The sequence below is a fragment of the Heterodontus francisci genome, chromosome 1, assembly GCF_036365525.1.
Source record: "Heterodontus francisci isolate sHetFra1 chromosome 1, sHetFra1.hap1, whole genome shotgun sequence".
NCBI lineage: Eukaryota > Metazoa > Chordata > Chondrichthyes > Heterodontiformes > Heterodontidae > Heterodontus > Heterodontus francisci.
The window spans coordinates 124,482,176-124,488,175 of NC_090371.1; the positions used below are offsets into that span (position 1 = coordinate 124,482,176).

Below are 6,000 nucleotides of genomic sequence, written 5' to 3' on the forward strand. Positions count from 1 at the left end.
GAAGTGGCAAATAGCATTCATGCCACACAAGTGCCAGGCAATGACTATCTCAAACAAGAGAGAATCTAACCATCTCCCCTTGACATTCAATGGCATTACGATTGCTGAATCGCCCACTATCAACATCCTGGGTGCTACCATTGACCAGAAACTGAACTGGAGTAGCCATATAAATACCATGGCTACAAGAGCAGGTCAGAGGCTATGAATCCTTTGGTGAGTAACTCGCTTCCTACCACTCCAAAGTCTGTCCACCATCCACAAGGCACAAGTCAGGAGTGTGATGGAATGCTCGCCTCTTGCCTGGGTGGATTCAGCTCCAACAACACTCAAGAAGCTCGACACCATCCAGGACAAAGCAGCTTTTTTGATTGGTGTTCTATCCACAAACATTCACTCCTTCCACCACTGTTGCACTGCAGCAACGCACCAAGGCTCCTTGACAGCACCTTCCAAACCCGCGACCTCCACCACCTAGAAGGACAAGGGCAGCCGATGCACAGGAACACCACCACCTGCAAGTTTCCCTCCAAGACGTACACCATCCTGACTTGGAAGTATATCCCCGTTTCTTCACTGTCGCTGGGTCAAAATCCTGGAACTTCCTTCCTAACAGCACTGTGGATGTACCTATGCCACATGGACTGCAGCGGTTCAAGAAGGTGGCTCACCAACACCTTCTCAAGGGCAATTCGGGCTGGGCAATAAATGCTGGCCTGACCAGCGATGTCCACATCCCATGAATAAATTGAAAAAAAAATGTTAAGAATAAAACGCCTCAGTGCAATTTATTTAAAATTATGAAATGCATACAAAATTTAGTGGCGTATTTCATCTAAATTGTGATGAGAGCAGTCCTGTTGGCAAAGCACATAGGCAAAGAAGGTCCCAGGTTTTATTTCTGGTCTGTGATGAGTCAACTAATCTCACGGCAGCTTTTGGGGTATTGCAGTTGGCTTCAGAATCTCTTTGTTAGAGAAAGGAAAAATCGAACAGAATTCCTGCTCCTGATTGTAATCTATGAATATCTTCTGTGTCAGCCTCAGCTCAGTAAGTCGTGGGTTCAAGCCCTGTCCAGAGCAGCACTGACGGAGTCATTGCACTGCCAGAGGTGCAGTCTTTTGAATGAGATGTTAAACTGTCATCCCATCTGTCCTCTCAGGTGAATGTGAAAGACCCCATGGTACTTTACGAAGAAGATTGGGCTAGTTCCACCAACATCCAGCCAACATACATCTGTCAACCAACGACAGTAAAACGGATTATCTGGTCAATTTTCCCGTTGTGGGATCTTGCTGTGCACACAATGGCTTCAGCATTTCCTTACATTACAACAGTGAATGCACTTCAAAAGTACTTAATTGGTGTAAATACAATTTGCTTTTCTTTCTCTCTCACACACAAATGATCTGTATTCAGGAAGTTTTACAGCAGCCAGAACTAACTTATCGAAAAATTGTGTGTGGCGGCTTCAGTATTGGAACTGAGAGGTTGTTATTCCATTATAATGCCTTTATTAAAATTATTTAAAGTTGCATGACTAATGCGATGAGAATACCTGGAAGTCCATTAGGCCTGTGCCTTTGGACATGAACAACCTGCTCTATCTTGAGCTCTTTATCTGCTGAAGTAATGTTCTGCAAAATGTAATCCCTGACCAGGAAGCTATTGGAACACAACTAAGATTACAACCTTGATTATTCAACCCTGACTAATTGCTTTCCAAAAATTATATGTCAGTGACCCAAACAGTATAGTGATTATTTTGAATATAATATAAGATGATAGAAAAAATGTAGGTGGAAATTATTAAAATAAATACTCATTCACTGGATACTGATACTGATACAGATACTGAACTGTTACTGAAAACCAGAGACTGCAGGGAAGTGCAATGTGATTTCAAGATCCCAGAGGTAAAATGTACATTGACCAGGGACAGGCAGAAGGCAGTGTGAAAGAACAAGCAATTTCATAGTGATGACCAGGAATCGCTTTCCTTCTTTGCCCCCACCTCTCCCACACAGTTTCTCTCCCTTTCTGTTGTCAGTTACAATACAAATATTACAAAATGTTTATATATAAGCAACCACAAATCCAAGAACTCATGCAACACATTATTGTACAGATACTGGCAATGTCTGGTATCTCATCCAGTGAATTTTTTAAACATGTAATTCTGGACAATCGTCTCTGGCTGTTTGCTTGTCAAGGAGGAGAGGAGCTTCACACCTGAGTCTGATGCCGTCACAAAAGGTCCACACATGTTCTTTCAATAGTTCTACAATCCCTTAATAATTTTCCACATGGCCAAATTTACAAAAGGTACAGTACCCTTCTAGCTACAGTTCTTGCTGATCTTGTACTTGCAGCCTTATTTTGAAATATGATATAAGGTGTTGTTGACAGTGTTATCAAGCAGCACTTACTCATCATTAACTTGCATAGCGATGCTCAGTTGGATTCTGCTCCAGATCTCATTACAGCCTTGGCTAAAACATGGATAAAAGGGCTAGGTTCCAGAAGTGAGCTGAGGTGAAAGTGGCTGTCCTTGACATCAAGGCAGCATTTGATCAAGTGTGGTATCAAGGAGCTCATGTAAAATTGAAGTCAATGGGCATCAGGGGAAAACTTTGGAGTCATACCTAGGACAAAGAAAGATGACTTTGATCATTGGAAGCTGATCATCTCAGCCCCAGCACATTGCTGCAGGAGTTCCTCAGGCCAACCATCTTCAGGTCCTTCATCAATGATCTTCCCTCTAATGTAAGGTCAGAAGTTCGCTGATGATTGCACAGTGTTGATTACCATTCGCAACTCCTCAGATACTGAGAAAGTCCGCGGTTACCTGCAACAAGATCTGGACAACATTCAGGCTTGGGCTGATAGTTGGCAAGTAACTTTCGTGTCACACAGGTGCCAAGCAATGACCATCTCCAACAAGAGAGTCTAGCCATCTCCCCATGACATTTAATGGCATTAGCATGGGTGAATTCCTTTCCTAGGTGGATTGTTTTTCAGCCGGCACAGACACAATGGGCCAAGTGGCCTCTTTCTGTGCCTTAAACTTTCCATGAAACTTTCGATCAACATCTTGATCAGGAAGGGGGGAGGTCACCATTGACCAGGTACTCAACTGGACCAGCCACATCAATATCGTGACTACAAGAGCAGGTCAGAAGTTGGGAATTCTGTGGTGAGTAACTCACCTCCTGACTCCCTATAGCTTGTCCACCGTATACAAGGCACAAGTCAGGAGTGCGATGGGATACTCTCCATTTGCCTGAACGAGTACAGCTCCAACAACACTCGAAGATTGACATCATCCAGGACAAAGCAGCCCACTTGATCGGCATCCCATCCACCACCTTAAACATTCACTCCCTCCACCACTGGTGCACAGAGGGAGCAGTCTACAAATGCACTGTAGCAACTCACCAAGGCTCCTTCGACATGACCTTCGAAACTTGTGACCTCTACCACCAAGAAGGACGAGGGCAGCAGACACTTGGGAACACCGCCATCTGCAAGTTCCCCTCCAAGTTTCACACAATCCTGACTTGAAAATATATCATTGTTACTTCACTGTCACTGGGTCAAAATCCTGGAGCTCCCTTCCTAACAGTACAGTGTGGGTACTGACCCCACATGGACTTTAAGAAGGCGGCTCACCACTACCTTCTCAAGGGCAATTAGGGATGAGCAATAAATGCTGGCCTTGCCAGTGACGCTCATAATCAGATTGGAAAAAAAGTTGCTATCCTTGTCCTTCTAGGCGGTTGTGGGTTTGTGAGGTACTTTCAGAGAAGTTGCTGCAGTACATCTTGTAGATGGTATACGCTGCAGCCACTGTGTGCCCGTGGTGGAGGGACTGAATGTTTAAGGTGACGAATAGGGTGCTGAATAAACAGGCTGGATGATGTCAAGCTTCTTGAGTGTTGGAGCTGCACTCATCAGGACAAGTGGAGAGTATTCCATCACACTCCTCGGTTGTGCATTGTAGATGATGGTTAGGCTTTGGGGTGTCAGGTGAGTTACTCGCAGCTGAATTGCCAGTCTCTGACCGCCTTTGTAGCCACAGTATTTATGTGGCTGGCCCAGTTAGGTTTCTGGTCAATGGTGACTCCCTAGGATGTTGATAGTGGGAAATTTAGCGATCGTAATGTCGTTGGATGTCAAGGGGAGATGGCTAGATTCTCTGTTGTTGGAGATGGTTGTTGTTGGCACTGATCAGCCCAAGCTTGGATGTTGTCCAGGTCTTGTTAAATGCAAACGCAGTATCTGAGGAGTTGCGAACAGTACTAACACTGTGGAATCATCAGCGAACATTCCCTCTTTTAACCTTATGTTGGAGGACAGGGTAATTGATGAAGCAGCTGAAGCTGGTTGGGCATAGGACAGTCCCCTGAGGAACTCCTGCAGTGATGTCCTGGCGCTGAGATGATTTGCCTCCAACAACTGTAACCATCTTCTTTTGTGTTATGTATGGCTCCAACCATTGTATAGTTTTACTCCTGATTCCCATTGACTTCAATTCTGCTCGGGCTCTTTGAAGCCACATTCCGTCAAATGCTGCCTTGATGTCAGGGGCAGTCACTTTCTCCTCATCTCTTGAATTCAGCTCTTACAACCATGTTTGGACCAAGGCTGTAATGAGGTTTGGAGTCAAGTGGCCCTGGCAGAAACCCAAACTGAGCATTGACGCGCAGGTTATTGCTGACTAACTGATGCTTGATAACACTATCGACAACACCTTTCATCGCTTTGCTGATTGAGAATAGACTGATGGGTGATAATTGTCTGGATTGGATTTCTCCTGCTTTTCCTTGTCAGGATAGTCGTGGACGATTTTTCACTGGCCGATGCCAATGTTGTAACTGTACTGTAACAACTTGGCTCAGGGCGTGGCTGTTCTGGAGCACAAGACTTCAGTACAAATTGTCAGGGCCTATAACTTGTGCTGTATCCAGTGCCTTCAGCCATTTCTTGATAGGCTGCGTTTGTTGACAACACTACCACTAGGTGGCGCTGCAGTGGCACTTGCACAAATGCAGCCTGTGCATCTGGCGGCAAGGGGAAACCCCAATTTTGTCTCTACACGGCAGTCCTCCCCCTTTACATCGGGGACCTGGGGTGGAGGGTGTTGCACAGGGCAGTCCCGTGCAATAGACTTTTAAGCAGGTTTACGGACTCCCAGGCCGCCTGTACGTTCTGCGGCTGGACGAGTCCGTGTTCCATGTATATATGGAGTGTGCGAGGTTGCAGCCCCTCTTTGAGTATTTGAAGGGGCTGCTCCTCAAGCTCTGGCTGCACTTCAGTCCCACGCTCCTTATCTTTGGGCATCCGGTGAGGAGGGGCGTGGGCCGGGAGGAGGACCTCCTCGTCGGTCTGCTCCTGGGCCTGGCCAAGATGGTAATTCACAGGTCCAGGCTGCGGGCTGTCGGGAGGTCTGTGCTCCCTGATTGCCTGCTCCTCTTCCGTGGTTACGTGCGCGCCCAGGTGTCCCTGGAGAAGGAGCATGCGGTTTCCGCCGGTACGCTTGAGGCCTTCCCCGACCGGTGGACACCGCAGGGACTGGAGTGCATTGTTGACGTCGAGAATGCATTTTAATTTGAGTTTTTTTATTTTTAAGTTATTTTAAAAATATAAATATGTATATAAAGGGGGCCTGAGGAATAAAGGCCCCCTCGACATGACATTTTAAAAAAAAAAGAAAAAAATGCAGCCTGTGCCACTAAAATGTCACAGTCTGTGATGTCAGGCAGCTGCCAGGACTAAAGATGGCGCTGCTCAAATAATCTCACAAAGGCAACCAAAACGCATGGCAGCACACAATGGCCTAGGGAGAGGGGGTGGGTGGGGGTGGGAGGGAGAGAGAGGGGGTGGGTGGGGGGGAGAGAGAGGGGGTGGGTGGGGGGGAGAGAGAGAGGGGGTGGGTGGAGGGTGGGGGGGGAGAGAGAGGGGGTGGGTGGGAGGAGAGAGAGGGGGTGGGGGGGAGAA

The 6,000-nt window shown here is 46.8% G+C and overlaps 1 protein-coding gene across 4 annotated transcripts in view; it reads left to right on the top strand.

Moving 5' to 3' along the window:
• The window catches only part of scfd2 (sec1 family domain containing 2), a 422,892-nt gene that overhangs the window by 123,125 nt on the left and 293,767 nt on the right, over positions 1 to 6,000 (top strand). The gene's annotated exons all lie outside the window — the stretch shown is intronic.